Consider the following 20,779-nt stretch of genomic DNA (forward strand, 5'->3'; position numbering starts at 1 on the left):
GCCTGCCAGTCAGAGGCAGTGTTTTTAAGCACAGAAAGAGGAACACCACTGTGGGGGGTGGATAAAAGGGCTTTGAGCACCTTAGAAGCTGCTCACACACAGGGGCACTTCTGTGCCTTTGAACAGGAACTCCTGTATGTGTCCCAGGGTTTCATAACCTGAATGCTGCCTGTAGTGATGTGGTTTGAAAATTAACCTGGCTTTTCTTCCCACTGCTGTTTTACATATTAATTAAAGTGTTTTCCTCAGATGGGGAATGCCTGCAGGCTGGTTGGTTCCGCAAAGGCACCTCATTCCCTGCTGCTCCGCCCCAGCCTGGCTGTGCAGAGTTCAGCCATTCATACTTTCCCAAGTCGGCTGTAGACCTGTCCTGCCTTTGTGGCATCGTTAGAACGCCTGCTTTGATATGGCCTTTAAACAGTCACCGCCTCTTCCCCACGAAGACGGGCTGCACAGAACTAACTGAGGGACTTGTGTTGTAGGGAAATCGTTGAGAAGTCGGCCGACGACTTTCTCCAACCCAAGTGACCTCCTTCGCGAGCCTACTTCTCTCTTTCTCTCTTTTCTTTCTCCAGCAGTGCCTGGACAACATGTGCAGACAGCTCACATTTTATGAATAAGTTGACTTGTTTTAATTCACATATTTATATATGAATTTATACAAGTTACGGAATCATGGTGGCTTCAAGTTTGAAGACCACGGATCTGACCACTCTGTGTGAAACTGTTTAGCAGGGTTCAGATTCCAATATCCTATTCCACTGGGAGAGTTTGTGTCCTGATTTGCAGCTTTTAATATTATTTTGTAAAAATAGAAGATTCAGGGGATGGCCCGGCGGCGCAAGCGGTTAAGTGCACATGCTCCGCTGCGGCAGCCCGGGGTTCGCCAGTTCGGATCCCGGGCGCACACTGACGCACCGCTTGGCAAGCCATGCTGTGGCGGCGTCCCATATAAAGTGGAGGAAGATGGGCACAGATGTTAACCCAGGGCCAGTCTTCCTCAGCAAAAAAAAAAAGAGGAGGATTGGCAGATGTTAGCACAGGTTAATACATCTGCCACCCAAGACAATAAAATTAAGTCATAGTTACTTCCTTAGGTTTTGGACACTTTGGCCCAATACATCCTTTTCATTTTTGAATTATAATTTGGACTGTATCCATGAATTTCTTGGATTATGTTAAATAAACATATTCTTTGTGATTTTAGAGAACGCTTTGTTCCCTATAAAATCAAGTGTAAGTGATTTAAACTATAAAATGCATAATGTTGGGACAACTGGTAACCTGTAATGAAGGCAATTAAATTTATATATCAAAGAGCTGATTATTTCAAAATTTATATAACAGATTTTTTACATGTGCAAGTAGATACCAGTATAAATAAACAAATCCAGCTGATTTATTGAAAATAAAATAAAGCTGCTCTATTTCCCTACTTAGCATTTATTTATAAAAATCAAGAGAGATCAATGAAGGTCAGGATTCACTGTCATGAGAGTTTAGGGGTGCCATGGAAAGGTGACCTCCATACTATATAACAGCTGCATCATCAGAAATTCCTTCACTGTTGACTTATCCCTTGGAAATACATCTATGGTTTATCCCTCCTGCATATCGTGCGTGTGGCAGTTAGGATGGCAGAAATCCTGAATTAAACTTGTTTAATTAATAAAGAAATGTAGTGGTTCCTATGACCGTAAGTCCAGAGGCAGCGCCTGCTTCCTGACTGGAGGAGGCAGGGGTCCACTGTGCTGTCAGTCTCAGGTTCTCTCCATTTCTCTGCTCAGTAGTCCTGCACTAGCTTCACTCCCAGGCTTTCACCTCTTGGAGTCCTGGGCTGATGGCCTGAGAACTTACTTACGTCCACTGAATGAGTCACTTCCAGAAGACTTCTCAGTCTCAGTAGGGCTGGGAAAACCCTTCTGTGAGCCCCACAAGCCTCCCTCCCCCACCACCGCAGCAGTCCCGAACCACTCAATGGCCAGAAGGAGGCTGCGTTGTCCCCGCTGGAGCTGCTGGTGGAGCTGGCCTGCCACACCGCATGAGGTCTGCCCCGGAATCAGCATTCTCTTAGAAATGTCTGTCGAATGGAGCTGAGGTCTCCAGCAGAGGAACAGGCCGCGCAAAGTTGCAAATCCCCGTCACCAGAAGAACTCCAGGAGACAGAAATGACTGCTTACCTGTCGGGAAGTTCATCTGGGGTCTCTGCACTGAGAAGGAAGTGGGTCTCAACTCCATCTGGGGCCTCTCCCAACTCCAGGGTTCTGTAATGTTACACCTGTTTGAAAAGAAATGTCCCACTTTGTCACGACCAAAGATTCACAAAGGATTTATTGAATGCCGACTGTATGCCAGGCACTTCTCTAAGGTCTGAATAACCAGGAGTGAACAACACAGACACCACTGCCCCACGTCACTTACATTCTGGTGGGAAAGATGGACAATACACAAGATAAATAAAACACACAGAACTGTGAGACGGACAAGTAGTGAAAAGAGACAGTTAGGAAAGGCATACATGAAACATGGTGGCCATGACTGGAGTTTTCATTTTAAATAAGTAGCCAGGGAAGTATTGACTAACAAAGGAACCATCTTAATATCTCCTCCTTCCCCCACCCTGCCCCCACCCCAGTAGTCCCTGAGGCAAGGAGTTGGTTTCAAGTAATTTATTTGGGAGCCAACTCCAGGAAGCACAGTGGGGAAGTAGAGGGGGGCAACAGAAAGGAAGAAGGCATGGAAGGTGCCCTCGGAGTGAGCTGGCACTGGGGCAGTGGGGACTCCACGTGCTGAGGAGCAAGGGAGCTGGAGAGCACAGCTCCGGGCTTCCCTCAGACAGAGGAGGTGGGTGTGGGAGGCAGAAGGTCATGGTGCACAGGGAGCTGCCCTTTGTGGTGAGCGGGGTGGGGGACACGGGTGGGCACCAAGCCCTGCTATATGGTGACTTTGAGAGATGTGGCTGTGGGGTTACCTGGGAGCAGCACAGCAGGCAGTGGAAACAAGAGTTTCAAGGAGAAACGTTCAGAGAAGGAGCTGGGAGCCAAACCAGAAAGGTTTTCATGACACAGACTTTTACTCTGAGCGATGTTGGGACACATCTGACCTATTTTCCTAACAGGGTCAACAGTGCTTCTTAAAGAACAAACTGAAAGGAGGCAAGGACAAAAGCAGGCAGACCAGTTCTTCGGAAGGAACCAAATCCAGGCAGGAGGAGTCTGTGGGGCGGGGGTACCAGTGGGAGGTGGCGAGGCACCCGCGGTGGGCACAGTTGAAGGGAGAGCCCACAGGATCTGCTGCTGGCCTAGGGAGCAGGAAGTTTGCCATCTTTTTGGCCTAAGCCAAGGGAAGAATGGAGTTGCCATAAAGCAGGTTGAGGAAGCAGTGGGGAACGGTAAGCTGCAGGGGAGGGTGCTCCGTGTGGAATGTTAAACTCTCACTGCTTATTGGCCAATCAAGTGGATAAATGGAGGAGGCCACAGGATACGCGGACCAGGGGACATGAAGGGGAGAGCCATCGGCGTGGAGATGGTGTTTGCACATTTACAGCCATGGGACTGGATGGCATGACCGTGATGGTGCATGTAGACAGATAGCAAATATGTCTAAGGCCCGAGGCTTGCAGGATAATGTTGGGAGGTGTGGCCAGTAAAGGAACAAGCAAAACAGGCTAAATGAGAGCAGGTGGAGCTGAAGGAGGACGACCTGCAAATGTGCTGTTCCAGAAACCAAGAGGAGAGGGGTCGCGAGGAGGAGAGAGCAGTCAGCGGTGTCAGGGCAGCAGTAGGTCAGATCCACACGAGCGAAACATTTGCACAGAGATGGGACGGAGAGAGGGAGAGGGACTGAGAGAGAGAGAGAAGAGAGAGAAAGACGGGCAGGGGTGGGGAGAAGCTCCTGTGTTTGCTGGCTTGAGTGTCTGCCTTTAGGACACCACATCAGGGTTTTGAACCTTAACTAGAGTATAAGAATATAAAACATCCAACTCACTAGAATGAGGAAATCTTTGTATTTGCTGCTGATGGGTAAGAAGTGTGGGTTTGGGGGAAGATGTCATTTTCCATTTAGATACCTTGGCCTCGGGAGGGAAAGCTGGCCTCTGCTGCCCCCCACTCAAACTGTTCTTTTATTTCTTGTAATGTCTCCACATGTTAAAACAATGAATGTGCATATTATGGGGTTTAACATAATTTTCAATGAATGAGGGAATTCAGGTGAAGGGTTTCTCAAAATGCCAATATCAATTGGTTAGATCTTCTAAAGAAACATCTAGGACTCCTCTTATGAATAGGTTTTTTAAATCCAAGAGGTCAAAAAAAAAAAAGGAAACACACTTACGATATATTTGCCTGAGTTACACATAATCATATCTTTCAAGAACAGACCTGCCAAAATATACAGAAAAGTAGAGCTGGCCTACCCAAACTGGCCACAAAAGTCATTTATCAAAATCCAAAGTTAGTTCCCTACAGAAGTGCCTTTTCATACCAATCCACAATTCCACAAACAAATGATTTTGAAGACCCAAACATTCACATTCTCTGAGAGATCCGACGGGATTGGTGCAAAAACTCTAATCAGTGAGGGGCCCCTCCCCTCCCCTCCCCTCCTCGAGATGTAAGCTCCCCTAAAGACTTTTGCTCCTTAGCAACGACAGGCGTTCCTCCCAGGGCTGCTCTTTGGGAGTAGTTTCACATTTCCAGAAGGCTTATCCCTGAGTTATGAAACCATAGTTACCACCATACTTTCATAAGCGTAACTGATTATGTGGAGTCATTTTTCTAAATATTTACATCTACGAAAGTCAAGGTTCACAGAAGATGGGAACCTCAAAGAAAATGGTACATTTTAGTAGACGGATAAAGCAGGTGCCCCAAGTCAGGGGCAAAAATGGGCCCAAAAAAGTGCTATGGATCAGTCATGTGTTTGAGGGGATCGGGGAAGCCTTCATGGAGGAGGTGACAAGGGAGAAAGGCCTCCAAGGATGGAGTTAGGCAGGACTCTGGAAGATACAGAGGTGTAAACGGGAAGTGAGGGTGCCTGGTTCCTGCTTGCTCCTGGGCCGCTGTAGCACAGGGATGTGAGGATGAGCTACGAGACCACGATGGAGTTGGGGCTCGAGATGTAAGGGCCTGGAAGACCAACCCATAGTTTGGACTTGATTCAGTACAACTGGGAACTCTGAAGGTTTTGTGCTTAGAGCACTGACGTAATCCGATCTGAGCCTCACAACGATGAATCTGGGCACGCCACAGAGGTGGACTGAAGGGGAGAGAAACTGGGACAGGAAGCCCAGGCATAATAAGTCATGTCATCAGTGGGAACGGCAAGGATGGGATGGATTCGGGTGATGTCTTAAAGACAGAAACTGATTGGATGTGGGGAAGGCCCACGGGGCTGACAGAAAGGAGCCGCCCGCTCCGAGCGTTAGCCTCAACGACACCGAGAAAGCGGTCAGGAGGTGGAACTGACTTTCAGAGAAGACAGCGGTCCATTTTTGAATGTGTTGAATTTAAGATGCCCTTAGGAAAATCGAATTAAGGCATCCTGCAGGCAATTGTAAATGCAAGATCATGGCTTCTCAGACTTGAGAGGCCGCTGCAGAGATAGAAGCAGAAGCCAAAGAGCCAGATCACAGAGGAAGGAAATGAAGCACCAAGAAGATGACTGAGGGAAACTCGGGGTTGATGAGATTCAGAGAGCAGAGGAAGGAAGAAGGGTGAAGGCAGAGGAAGCTCAGCAACCAGAGCCAAGGAGGGAGGGCAGGGCAGCTGCGTGCACATTTGGAACCAGACAGACTCGGGTGTGAGTCCTGGTCCTGCCTTCTGTGGTCATGAAACCTTGGGACTTGGTCTAAGCTTTCTCTGTCAGTGTTTCCTCACATCTTAAAGGCGAGTTATTGTGAGAGAGAAACGGGATGCGAGGTGTTTGGTGCAAGGTAGCACTCAAGGAATGGTGCTGTGACTTCAGTCAGTAGGGAGGGTCAACAGAAGGAGCTTGAGAGGAGCAACATTTTGGTAACTAGAAGATTGTCAACACAAGCGTTTCCCTGGCTGGCGGTGGGCGATGCCAGCCTACAGAGGGGTAGGGAGTGAGTGACCAGGGAGGAAATGGACGGACATGCTCCGTCTTCCCTTCTCCACCTGGAAAATGTCTTTTTGCCTTCCTTCCAAGGAGAAGCTGACAATTCTTCTCTGGAAAGTTTCCTTGACTCTTCAAAACTGAATGAGTGACTACAGCCTCCGGTGTCTCCATGTGTCTTTGTTCTTAATATTAGGCCCCAGTGACACAATCCAGTTGTTTATTTTCTCACATGCTTGTTTCCCACAAACCCACCCACACCGATTAGGCAGCGAGTGACTCAAGCAGGAATGATGTCCTTGTCATATAACAGGTTCCCATTAAGTGCTTGTTGAACTGCTGACAGACCACGGATGAGGCAGAAGGAAGGAAGGTAGGGTGTGTGAAAAGGAGGGAGAATTTGAAGAAGAGAGGAGGGAGAAAGGAGCTCTGCTTGGTGAACACCATCGTGTGGACCAAGGATCACCTGTGCAGAACTGGGACCAATGTTGGGTGGTTAGGACAGAGGAGGTGAGGGAGAACGCAGTGAGCATTCTGGGGTGTCAATGAAAGAGAAAAGAATAACAAAGCATGAAAAGGACCCAAATTGAGATTAGAAATTACAGATTTGACTTGAGGTGTCACCTGCAGCCCAAGGTCAGGAATGCCCCTGACCACAGGATCACCTGGAGCCAGGAATTTGAAATCTGTTAGGCCTTTCTTGGCTGATTTCTTGACTCTACCTATGCTTAGACATCTGCTTCAGGATAAATGTGGATAGAAAGGCAAGTGAGACCGTGGCGAGAATGGAGGGACTATCGATAACCACTGACTGGGGGACAAGTTCAAGAAGGGTACATATTGTCACATGTTGCTGCAAACTGAACAACCACAGACACCAACAGACCTTTACCTTTGCTCTGAAGGTTTTGCTTTGAGTTTGTGAGTCAGTTGGGTGACTTCTAATCTAGACTGGACTCTCTACTTGTTTGGGGCAACCGGACAGACTGGTGTGTGCCCCATGTGGTCTCTCGCCAGCCAACAGACTAGCCTGGGCTTGTTCCATGGCGAGGGATGGGTTCCAGGGGAGCGAGCAGAAGCTGCAAGTCTTCCTGAGGACTAGATTTGGGACTGGACCTGTCGCTTCCTCCACATTCTACTGGCCATAGCAAGTCACAGCCTGACCAGACTCAGGAGTGGAGAAAGAGACTGCATTTCTTGATGAGGGATCCTCAACATCACATCATAGGCGGCTGGATACAAGGCAGGGCCGGAGTGGGGAGTATGTGGAACCATTTTTGCAATCAATTTATTACAAGAAGCTTGAGGAAGAGGAGGGAACAAAGAAGAATGGTAGAGTCGCCAGGCAGGGGACTGTGGAGTTTGAAATCTTGGTGGTGGATCACTTTCAACTCCTGATAAGGCCTAATGAGCAGATCTTGGAGTTGCTAGTTGATACTAGAATCTGTCATGCAGAATGTCATTTAGTGGATTAGGTACAGGATCTTCAGCATTTCTTATATGATTTATTTTAATGCTTGTCACTTATTATAAGATTAATGAATTTTATAAAGGTCCTGTGCCTGATACAAGGTAAGTGATTAGTATAGATGTTTGCTGAATGAGTCTAATTGCATCACCTGTGAGATAATTCACGTATAAGGAAAGTGAGGCCCAGAGAGGTAAGATAATTTGCTCAATGTCACGCAGGAGAAGAATATTTTTCTGGAATCCTAGTCCATCCCATCCCTTTTTCACTCTTTGTTAATTAGTTTTTTATAAGTGACAGAGAAGAGAAAATGATTGAAGCCATGGTAACACGAAGTCACATAATAATTTTTATTTAACCCATCTTCCCTGAAAAGTCTAGTGGCTACTGCGATATATTATATGGTATGAAATAGATTGTCCTGTCATTTAAGGATCCAGATGCTATACCAATTACATAACACCATGGCTTAGGAAATCAAACCCAAGAATGTTGTTCCCTTATTTTATCATACCCTATTTATTTCAGCCTCTGGATTTCCCATGATGGATAATTCCATATTTACTCCAGATCTTCCCTTTAGGTTCCAATATTTAAGAAAGGCTTCAGGGAAAGACCCTTGTGTTTCTATTCTTAATCAGCTTGTCAGTGTTTCCCTCTGTCAAGAAGCAAGTGAGGATTCCACCTCCAAACTACACGACGGCCTGTGCTAGGAACCGCCCCAGACCACAGAGGATAGTGCTGCAGGAGACAGCCAAGATGTGAGGAAGTAGCTCAAAGACAAGGTTCCAGAATGGACAGGTACCACAGGAAGTAACTGGTGGGCAAGTGATTTGACTAGAAACATCTGTAGCAGCAAACAGAAGTGATCAGCAAAAGACAGCGGACTGTGCTGGAACTGCATTTGTAGGCATCACATTATTAAGGAAAACACGGGATTCTATTTACCCTATAAAGATCCTATTGTTATGCATTGATTATATAAGTTCATATATTGGTTGTATTTAAAACTTTCGCATCTGTGCAAACATTCAGATATGTATCTATTGTTTATGTATTTTTAATTCAAATGAATGGGTAAACATTAACTACCTAATAATAATTAGATCATTATTTTCTCCTTTCCCGTTTTCAATTGCTCCCATAGCTCCAAAACATTTGGAGGTAAATTAGTGTGTTGGTGTGTAGACCTGTACTGGTATGGATGTTTTTAACAAATCGTCAGCCATTTGTCAACTATGGAAAGGAGTGTGGATTCTGCTTCCAGTGGGCTGGAAAGCCCCCAGGGAGAGATCTGATCTGATTCATGCTGCATACATCTCACTAGGTTGTATGGAGAATGGGAGGAAAGGGGAAGAGTGCAGTGGGGGAACAACTTAGGAGGCTGTGCGGAGTGATGGAGACTTGAACTTTGAGGGGAGGTGGTGAGAAGGGGCTGGATTAGGGGCAGGACATACTTTTAAAGTGAAGACACCATGATTTGCTGAAGGATTGAATGTGGAGTGTGAGATGGAGAGAAGTCCAAGATGGCTCCCAGCTTCTCGGCCTGAGTGTTTGGTGGATGGTAGTGCTATTTACCGAAGGGGAGAAGACTGGTGGGTTGGGGTGGTCTATGTTAGATGAAGAGGTCCTTTTGATCATGTTGATTTCAAGGCACGTATTAGCCCTGCAGGTGGAGATGTTAAGTAGATTTGAGTCATCGGCATATAAATGGTATTTGGGGCCATATGATTTTGTAAGATCGCCATCCCAGATTTTGTGTTTTGGAAGGGTGGTAGTGAGGAGGATGGAGACAGTGTTTGGCAAGAATAGCTGAATGGGGGATTCGGGAGGAAGAGCAGGTCTAGGCGAGGATATGGTTTGCTTTTTTGACATGTTGAGCATGAGGTGGCTGTGATACAACCTTATGAGTTGTCCAGCTGGGCGGTGTTTATGTGAAGTTGAGACTCATGGGAGTCAGATTGGGGACTGGATATAAGACAGCATACAGTCTGGGGAGTTGAAGTAATGATGGTGCCTGAGAGCACCCAGGAAAGGATGTTGAGTTGACGAGCAGTGGGATGGATGAGAGCACTGACTGATGGGACAGGGAGAAGAAAACGTGCCAATGAAAGCAGCTGTGTCACACACACTCTAACCAAGAGGGGATGACTCCCTCACCTCTGGCTCAGCATCACTGTCTTTTCTTACCAAGCATGGGAACTCTGGCCACCAAGCAGTACAAACACAAGAAGGGGGTTTTGATTTACTGATCACTCCTCAGGCACCTTCGGGTAAATTTGCATAAAGGGATAGGAAAGTCATCCCATGGCCACATGGAGTAGGACCCTAGGGGTCAGCAGGGAGAGGAAAGAAGCTCTCACTGTGACTTTGCATGACTTCTCATCATTTCTCCCCAAATTCCAGGAAGCAACTCTTGCATGGACCTCTGTGACACGTGGGTGACATAAGGACATGCTTAGGGAAAATGTAGGTACTCATTGTGGAGGCTCCTTCTCCTGTGTCAGGGCGCTTTTTCAGAGATCCCTTCCACTGTGTGGTGTCACTGGCAGGACAACTGAATGATTCACGCCAGGAGAATCCAGGCCATCCTGCCTTGGAGGCTCCCCAGGGGGCCAAGGCCCTCAGCACTGCAGCCTCAGAGGAGAGATGCTCAGATAACGGGCTACAGTTACCCTAGTGCCATGTCAGGAGTTGATGTTCCTATTCCTCTCTGGTTCATTAGCCCTATTATGGTGCCGACCAGGAAAGGCAGAGTTGGAGAGAGAATGGAAGAAGGCAGAGGTCACTCACTTTTAAGAGTTAGCTCCTCTTCCCAGGATGCATTTCCCACTTGCTCTATGCTTTACACTATACACCTTTGCTACCCAAAGTGTGGTCCCCAGACCTGCAGATCAGCATCATCTGGGAGCTTGTCTCAGGCCCACCCAAGACACAGTGAATCAGCATCTGCATTTTAACACGATCCCTGGAGACCTGTGTGCACATTAACGTTAGAGAAGCACTATTCTATGTCATTAAATGACGTTTGACTTAAGCTTTTCCAAACAAAAATTTTCAAAGAAACGACACAGCCTCCTCTCCTTTCAGGACAGGGCTCACTGAGTTATTTCAGGCGTGCGCCAGAGCCAAGCACTGCAGATGCTGTTGCTCCCAGTGGCTGCTGTGGCTTTGACGCCTACGGCACAGCGCTCCGCTCATCTTGACAGAGCGCCTTCGCGCACGTTTACTACTTCACGGAAACAGCAGGGGCCTCCGAGATCTCCCCCTCTACCTACCGCTGACGAGGAGCAAGAAGCCGAGCGATGCCGTCCCGTGCAGGACCCGGATCAAGGCTTCTGGGCTCGCAGCCTGGGCCCTGGGATAGTTACCCACGGTGTCCCCACGCCAGAGACTGCGGGGAGCAAACTCTGTCCTCTTTTTGCCCTCCACTAGTCTTGACTCTGCCTGTACAGCATCAGTTCAGCCACTTCCACACACTAGTCACAGTGGGTACTGGACAAATGTCAGTCTGTTCGGGCTTTAACAGAACTACCTTAGACTGGGTGGCTTAAAAACAGCAGAAATTTATTGCTCACAGTTCTGGAGGCGGGAAGTCCCAGATCCCGGTGCCAGCATGGCTGGTTCTGGTGAGGGCCTCTTCTGGGTTGCAGACGCCCAACTTCTCCTTGTGTCTGCACATGGTGGAAGGCGAGGGAGCTTTCTCAGGCCGCTTTCATAAGGATCCTAATCCCATTCATGACCAATCACCTCTCAAAGGGCCCAACTCCCAACACCGTCACCTTGGGGGTTCAACAAATGAATCTGAAGGAGACACAAACATCCAGACTATGGCAACAAATAAAGATCAGAAATTATTGTACGGAAAAAGACACAAAAACTACTTCGATATATGTTTTAAATTTACATATCTGTGCACCTTGGTGCAGTTCAATAATTAAAAGTCTCATCTTTCTACCTGACTTTGAATGCCAAGGAAACATAATTAGAAGTTTTATTTTCTTCCCCAAGATAATAGATTAGAGAGCAGCGTAATGAAAGTCTGGGACTACAGAAAGGACGAGGCCGTGTGAAACCCCCTTTCTGGGGAACTTAAGCAATAGAGTGAAAGCACCCATCAGCCTTTGCAACGTGCCAGCCATCTGGCCTCTGCATCCTGCCTGAGTCACCAGGTAAACAGCTCCAGGTTGCTCTAAGCACTCGGCGCCCTGCACAGGCTGTCTTGCTTGCCTGTTCACTGCCCTTAGGTGTAGATATTTACTCCCGGGGTTGAGCATATTTTCAGCCACACCTGGATGCCTCCAGGTAATTAGGAGAAAACTTTTAGTGGAAGGCAAACAACATACCTTTGAAATTGGAATGTCTGTGCAGGGGAAGGTTAAGTGGAAGGGAGGGGTTACTCACTCTCCTCTGAAAGGAGCAGCTTTGCTTCCTATTGGGAAAGTGTGCAATTGAAAGAAGGTAGAAATGCTAAAAGGCTCTCGTGACTGCTTCCTGCTGCATTCAATTAGGCTTCTAAAGGATGCCAAAAATGAGAGTGACTCCAGGACTTAGAAGAATACTGGAGGGCAAACCCAGGGGGCTGCCCTGTTGCAAATGTGGTGTGCAACCATGATGGGGTGGCTGCATCATTGAACTGGATGCAGAGGTACTATTTTAATTTTATAACACATGGCCCGAGTTAGACATGCTCCCCTTCATATGGAGTCCTCAAAAGTCAACCAACTCCTAGTACCTCAAAGGGGAAGTGACAAGGGAAAGCAGAGCTCTCTGAAGCGCCACGCGCAGACCTTGCTGTGCAGGGGCCTCGGTGCATCCTCGGGGGCAGTGGTAGGCTGGCTCTGGGCACGGCCGGACGTCATTGTTTCTGGCCCTAGCAGATGAAAGCAGGAAGCAATGACTTGAGCCAAGAGCTTAATGTTTTCAAAAAATGGACCGGACGGGAGGAAGGAGCTCAGGTTTGCTCTGAGAGCAGTAAACAAAGTCTTGGCTGCCGGCCAGGGAGGAGCCTGACATCTCCAAAGGATCCTCGAAGGCTCAGCCCCGTGGCTGATGGGGCCCCATTAGGGCTGCGAATGGAGCGGGGCAAGGGCTGCTGAGCCCGGGGCAGAGGGCATCCTTCCGTCTCGTGCCTCCACGGGGAGGGGGCATGGCACAGAGGAAGAGCCTGGGCTTGGTTTGGTGTTTGGGGATAAACCGGACCTGGGCTCAGCTCGCCAAGAGCAGCGGGATGGAGGAGCCGCGCCGGGCGCAGCACCCGGAGCCCTCACCAGCAGGTGCGCCTGGGCAGCCAGAAGGTTGTTAGCACTCAGGTAATGGTTCTCTGGGGAGGGCCTGGATCTGTCAGCAGAGGTGTCCCTTCCTCTGCTGGAAGAGTCTGAGAGGAGTGTGGACACACCTGCAAGGAGGGAGGAGCTTCCCAAGGACAGACCCCCGTGTGTGTCGTCTGTTGCCGTCACAAAATACTGGCCTCTGCTGCTTTTTAGGGGAAACCTGCTCACCCACCCAGCATGACACAGTGACCCGTCAGATCTCTACCCCTGCAAAGTCGCCGTGGGCATGACGGTGTCCGGGCATCCCTGGCGTGGCGGGAGGGTGGAGTGAGGGTCCTGCGAAAACACAGCTGGACAGATGGCACTTTTTTTAAACCCTATCTTTGGTTATTTTAACAGAACATGCCAATCTCCTCTCCTCAGTGTTTCAGTAACCACTCGGCACCGTGGGGCAACAGGGACCACGACATTGTGTGTTTCCCTTTCCTCTGGACAGCACAGAAGTTGTTATCAGATATCAATGATGAGGATAACCAAGATATCAATAATGCAATAACAGGAATTATATCAGTGGATGAAGGAAATATACAGCCTGGGAATTTTTGCTTACAGTCACTCATAAAACTATCTTACACGTGGGATGCTGGATACATCGGCATTGAGATCTTGCTAGCATGGGGCTCAACTCATCTCAACTGTGGATTTGGTCGGAAGCTGTCCGTGTGGTCAGCCAGCGATGAGATTGATGAGATAGCACACACGTTATCCTGCAGCAGAGAGCAGCCTGGGCACGGTGGGGCACCCGGCTGGGCCACAGACAGCAGCTTATCTGCACACTCCCACACGCAATGACTACGCTAGTTGGCCCAACAACCTTGGCTCCTACACGCTGTCCTTCAGCACGGTGGGACGAAGAGGACCGCTGCACCGGCAGCTCTGGGTCACTACGGAAACCAAGGGCTTTGTTGCAGCAGCAGAGCTGAGGCAGCTCCCCCGGCACAAACCTGGTTCCGAGCTCTTCACTATGTCTGATGCTTCACTTACAGCCCTGCCGGGGCGCGTGGACATCACGCATTCCCTCTGCTAGAAGACACAGCTGTCTACACTTGTGTCCAGCCTACCCATGTCCTGCCCTTTCTCATGGAACGTATCCGCACCCCAAGTGAATAACCCTTCAAAGCCAGCGGAAGTTTCTGTTTGCTTAATGCTGTCCTTTCTCTGATTCCTCCCATTCTCTGTATTAGGCCGTAAAGCAAAGCTCTTAATGATCACACTTAAATGGCAAAACTTTGACAGACTGCTTCCATAATTGATTCTCTTTTAAACATGAGAGTTAAATAGTGAACTGTAAAACATGTAAAAGTGTAAAAAGAGCAGGAACTGAGTCTTTGGCCTCCTTTTTGTTCTGGCAACTCGTCAAGTATGTTCCTGCTCTAGGGCCTTTGCACATACTGGTCCCTAGGCCTTTGATGCTCTTCCTCTGATATCCACACAGAGGGCTCCCCCAGGACTCTGCTCCGGTGTCACCTTCCCAGAGAGGCCTTCTCTGAACCCCTATAGAAATAGTGCTGCCATCGTTCACCCCGACTCTGGCCCTCTCTATTTATTCCCTGTCTTGTTTGTCTTCTTCTCATGTTTTGTGTTTGTTTACTTGTTTGTCACTAGTTCTGCGAGTGCAGGGGCTCAGGTTTCTTCACCACATAGCCCCAGTGCCTGGAAGAACACCAGACGTGGAGGAGACACACTATAAACACTTGTTGAAGAGACGAGGAATGCAGAAAGGAAATACTCTCGGTGACGTGTTTCAGCTATGCAGGCGTAGATTGTGACCTGCCTTCTCGATTACTTGGAGGCCACCATCTTCACCGGTGGACGGGGATGGTGGTGCTTTTCAATGTCTTCTGAGTGGGAAAGGCTGAGTGTACTTTCTGCAAGGCCAAGCGATTCCTGTCATGAATTAGCTTTCAGTGAACTTCCCTGTTGCCTCCAGGCAGCTGAGGGAGGGGCCAGAGCTGACAACGTCCTACCAGAATTGAGGTTCATGTGTAATCTTAGTAATTTTACATTTGTACGCTTTTCCCTGAGACAGCGGACGGGTTGTCCCAACGTCAGTTCATGCCGTTTCCACAGACGTCTCCGCATGTGTGTTTCCCATCCAGCCCTGCATGGGAGGAAGCGCGCGTTCATTCAACCGTTGTTCTGCTCTGCTCAGTGCTCAGAGCACGCGTCCACAGCCACCCTGCCTCCGGACTGAGGCTTTCATTCCCTTCAGAGTCGTGCTATTTTAAAAACCCTTGAAAGAAAAGGAAACCTAATGAAAGATACATATTTTTAAAAATCAAAACACATAATCAAGTTCATGCAAAAGAAGCAGTTGCTTTTGAAGTCAGATCCAAGTGTATGATGTGGCAGAGGTTGCTTGTGTCTACCCAATCATCATTCTCCCCCTCCTCCTTAGACTGCTAGCCTGACTGCATTTTGGGTTGCAATGCTCCCAGTTCAAAGTTTGTTTCTCAGCTTCTCTTGCAGCTTTCACATGTGTCTAAAGTCCAGCTTGTAAGACTGAGGGAGAAGGTTCACTTATAAAGCAGCTGACTAAGCCAGGAGAGGCACCTTTTTTACACTTTCCCCGTTCATCTTTCTTGGTAAAGCAAATGTGATGGCTGGAGCTGTAGGAGCCATGTTGGACCGTGAAGCAAACTTGAAAACAGAAGATGTGCACTGAGGATGGTAAAGCTAAATGACAGGAAACTTTGGTCTGGGGAAATTTGATGGAAACACCATCAGCCTTCTAATGCCCACATTTAGTCTAGTTTTACCTGAGAGAATAAACTTTTATATGTTTAAACCATTGTTGTTTTGGCTTTTCTGTTATAGGTTTCTAAATGTAATTCCCATACATGTTAGGTATTGGGGGAGCACTGGGATTCAATATTGGTCAATTAGTATAATTCAGAGAATGGATATTAATTCCCTGAGTAATGTTATGCCTTTATAAACCCAATAAACAAGGTAAATATTGAGAAATAATGTAAGTACACAATATAATCACTCAAAACAACGGACTCAGACTGGTCCGTTAACTTAGACTGTTACAGTGGTATACGAGACACATGGGTCATTCAAAATAGTCAATACATCTTTATTGAGTGCCTACTGTGTATCACATGTTGTGTTGGCTCCACCAAAACCAAGTGGACAGGAGCTGGGACTTGGAATAAGGGCTTTGAATTCTGATTCGCTGTTTATTAGCTGTGTGGCCTTCAGCACGACGTTTAATCTTTCTAAGCTTCAGTGTTCTGGATACTCTTCAGTCCACAGGGTTTGTGAACATGAAACGAGAACATAAGTAAATGCCTCAGCACGGCGGCTTTGCAGTGATGGCTGCAGGGTCTGCGCGGCTCCTGTATCTGCAATGTGATCCTTCCCATCAAGAAGCTCCCTCATGGGAGAAACACACATAATCAGATAATACAGTGAAACCTGGAGATGCTGTAACAGAGGGGTGAGCAGCATGTTCTGGAATCAGAGAAGTGAGTAATTAGCCCTGTTAAGTGAGCTGAAAAGAGGTTGTGTTGTCATTAAAACCGTTCACCCAATATTTCTGGATTTCCCCCTTCTCTCACAGGGTAATTAATGTCGCTTCCCACCCCCGGTGAAGATGAGCCCATAGGATCAGCCCCACCCAATGAAAATGCGCAGAAGCAACATGTCTCACTTCTGAGTGTAAGTTTTGCAAGGCAGTGGACAATTCGCCACATTTCCTGCCAGCTGTGGAGTGATTATGGAACAAACGATGATGCGTCCCTCAGCCTGGGTCTCTGGTGACCACTGTAAGCCAGACCCCAGTCCTCCCTCCACCCACTCACATGGAGATGTTATTGCGAGTGAGAAGTGAGCTTCTGAGATTCGGGGGTGCTTGTCACTGCAGCGTCCCCAGCCTATCCCGACTGAGTCAGGTGATGGTATCGTCTTGGAGACTGAGTACAAGTTTCCTGGTAAAGAAGGAGCTTTCAACACTCCATGGCAAACGGAATTTTTATGCAAAGGCCCAGTCATAAAAGGATTAACATTTGGTGACAAGTTCGGTGCCACTGTTGCCACCACTGGGAGCAGGGGCAGAGGGGCAGAAGTGAGCCTGGTTGGGTAGTTAGGGGAGAGAGCATATGGGGCACCTTAACAAGGCCAATTGCCCAAATGTGAGTCAAACTCAGAAACCATTCAGAGAATCTCTGGATTCAATAATAAAGAGCTCAAAAATGAATTAGTAAACAAAAATCAAAATATGATGAAAAGGGGGAATGTAGTTCTAAAGATAATGAATTGACGACCAAACCAACATTGATTCAGCACTAACACATACATTAGAAACATAAGGAACAGGGAAGACATGGCTGAAACGTGGACTACTAACAGAGAGAAAACGTCAGCTAATCAGTGACATAGACGGAAGAAATAGCAGAACGACGGGAAGACACTTAGACACCTAATGATACGGATGTGAAGACGTGTCAGCAATAAAGCCTATGGAAATACCCATTGCCCCTCAAGTAGAGAACTCAACAAGTTAAAAATAAAAAGTATTCAAAGGTATAATACAAGAAGATCTTCCTGACATAAAGAACGATCTGTATCTGCAATGCAGAGTTCACAGTATTGCACAGAGCATCTGAAATGAAATGCTCCACACTGAGGCACATTCTGGGGAAGCTTCTGAACTTCAAGGATAAAGGCAGAACTTTTCAGGCAACTAAACAGAAAGGAAAAAATACTATAAAAGTAAGAAAGCAGGTTAAGTAAGATTTCTATACACAATATTCAATGCCAGAAGGCAATGGAGAAATGCGTATAAAGTTCTTGAGAGAAGAATGTGTGACCTAAGGATATTCTACCCAACCAATATATTCCTCGTCTGTAAAGGCAACAGGCATGTGTTTGCAGATATGAGAGAACTCGGGCAGCATAGCACAGACAGAGGTTTCTTGGAAAAAGTTTTGAGTTTCCTGTTTTTTTGTTTTTTAGTAACAATTTCAGACAATTAATAGATGGCTCAAAAACTAAGCATGTTCAAAGGACCAGTGGCAGGAATGAATCAATTTAAATAGAGGTTGAATATTTTAAAGCCATGTGAATTATATTATAGAAGAAACGTAACTTTTTTACCTTGACAGTATAATAATAATAATGTAACTAACAAATATAAGAAGGGAAAAGAGGAAAGGGGCAGTGAGAGAAAAAGAGGCTGTGAATGGCCTCAGATTCCGAAGGAAGAAGTGAAGGCATGATGTGTAGCGTTTAAATGCACATTTTAAAAAATACTTCCAACTTCTAATATTTTGCATTAACTTTTCTTGAAGGACCATTTAGGAAATATCTCCAGGTAAATAAACATTTATCTCAAGTTCAGCAATTCTTTCAGTTTCGTTATATGTTTTCTTCTGTATGCAAACTGGATACGATTCGCGTCATTTTGTAAGATTAGGCGTGCACACGCAGAAGAGGTGGGACACAGGGAGAGGGCCATCAAGATGATCCCAAAGAGGCAGGCAGGGGCCAGCCCCGTGGCGTAACGGGTAAGTGTGTGCGCTCCACTGCTGGCGGCCCGGGTTCGGATCCTGGGCACACTCCGATGCACCGCTTGTCGGGCTATGCTGTGGCGGTGTCCCACATAAACTGGAGGAAGATGGGCATGGATGTTAGCTCAGGGCCAATCTTCCTCAGCAAAAAGAGGAGGATTGGCAGATATTAGCTCAGGGCTGATCTTCCTCACAAAAATAAATAAATAAAGCAATACTTCAAAAAAAAAAAAAAAGGAAGCAGGCAGAAGACAGGTCACAAAGTGCTTTGTGTCTACCAGGCTGAGGAATTTTGACTTTTCCTATAAGATAATGGGGGGGCGGGCAGAGAATTTTTAACCAAGATGGAGACATGATCACACGTGCATTTTATAAAGATCATTCTGTCACTTTGGCTACACTGTGTTTTATAATCTCTTGGTCCTGAGGTCCTGATCTCTCCGTCAAGTTTTTAGATCTTTCCTTCAGATTCTTTAACACTGCTTTGGTGCATACTTTCACTACACAGTAAACTAGGTATAACACACACGGTAAGAATTCTCTTTTTCCTGCTTAAATCCAATCCAAATAGTGCTCTAATCCTCAGAGAGGCCAAGACAAGAAAAAGGACCAGGATATACAGGCTTCAGGCTGTGCCCTATGCAACTCCGGGGTGCTGTTGACGTGAGTACCAAGGAGAGTGACCCTCCCACCCCAACTCCAGTTGGGAAACATGGCCGGGTGGGAAGGGCTGGCTGAGTTTGTATGGCTGACCTGGCACTCTCCCATCCCTTCAAAGGAAGATGGCTACAAAGTCCTATTTTTTAAGGCCTCCAAGGAATGTCATCTAAAATTCTTGACGTCAATACTGGTATTTAATAATCCTCATCATTATCAAATTATTCCTTGTGGAAAATGAACAGATTTTTCTGTCTCTTTTCCCTTTTTCTGGTTATATCTTCTTTCGAGAAGCTCAGCTGACAGATCTTGTCACAGCCTCTACCGTAATGGATGCCGATGAATCCCACAGCTTTCTCCTTTCCGACCTGAGCTGTCCTCATGCTTTAACGCACCTCCAAAGGCCCAATTTTCCCTCCTTTGTATCTTGATCTTTCATAAAATAGCCTCCAACGTTGCACAGAATTTAATAACAAAAACACACACACACGAAGACCATAGTGGTAGAATTATGGCCAGAGTCTTGAAAATAACAATTCTGTAAACATAGGCCAGCATCACTATTATGTTTTTGATAATGCTAAATTAATCATCTTATTCTACTTGTACTTCATTAGAAATCCCCCTTTCAAAATCCCTGGAGATGGAGAGTACATGCACCATGAATGGAGACAATGTATTTGAGGTATAATTGCATTTGACGATGGTCACGTAGTCATTTTCTGCTGCGGCAGCAGACATTGTCACCTCCTACTGACGAGACACCATCCCTCTCAGTGCTTGTCACCAAGACCCAACCTTCGTTCAACGTCTTGCAGCTTGGTGCTTCCCCGCCGCAGAGGGTGAATCTCTTTTAGTGTAAATCAACCACAGCAGTCTCCTTTCCCAGGGATCAGCGTTGGAATGGGTAGGGGACCCTGTTCTGGTCAATGAGAAGTGGGGCAGAGCTGGAGGGGGCGGATTCTGGGACTGTTTGTATCACTCCAAAAAGGTACCCAAGGAAGAGTGACTGTCTTTGTGGGATATTATTACGGGAAGATATGCTGTTGGGAGCTGCTCTGACCATCTTATAAGCACGAGGGGATGACACTGAGATAAAAGCCAAGATCCTGAGAATAGCTGAGTGGAAAGAGGAAAAGCTCCTGTGCCCCTGATGATGTCACCGAGCTGCATAAGTAACCCAACCCTGAACTTCTTGTTATGTGAGATAATAAACCCCTTTACTAGTTTTACCCCTGTAGTGGTTCTCAAAGTGTGGTCCCACACCAGCCACATCAACATCACCTGGGAAATTATTAGAAATGCACATCTGGGCCCCTCTCCACACCACTGAGAAAGAAGTCCGGGAACCAGCCCAGCGACCTGGTCTAACACCCACTCCAGGTGATTCAGATAAGCCCCAACGTTGGAGCACCACCGGTCTAAATCACTGGCTGACTTGCAGCTAAACACACCCTAACTAACACAGCCACTTGTAAGGATTTCACGTGTCTTTTCGGGAAAACTCCATCAATCAATTTGATGTTTTTATGTCGAGGTCATCTGAGAACTGACAATGTTGTGGATGGGAAGGTCTAGAGAGATGGGAGCAAGCTGTACTAATCTGATGCAAGTTTGGGGCCACCCAGGTGGGCTGGACAAGAAAATTTAGTAGCTTTTAGAGTTCCCAGGTGGAAAGAGGGCATTCTAAAATAGAGAAAAAGAAAACTTAGGAGTGACAGCTCAGA

This window comes from Diceros bicornis, chromosome 9, assembly GCF_020826845.1.
Source record: "Diceros bicornis minor isolate mBicDic1 chromosome 9, mDicBic1.mat.cur, whole genome shotgun sequence".
In the NCBI taxonomy this organism is placed as follows: domain Eukaryota; kingdom Metazoa; phylum Chordata; class Mammalia; order Perissodactyla; family Rhinocerotidae; genus Diceros; species Diceros bicornis.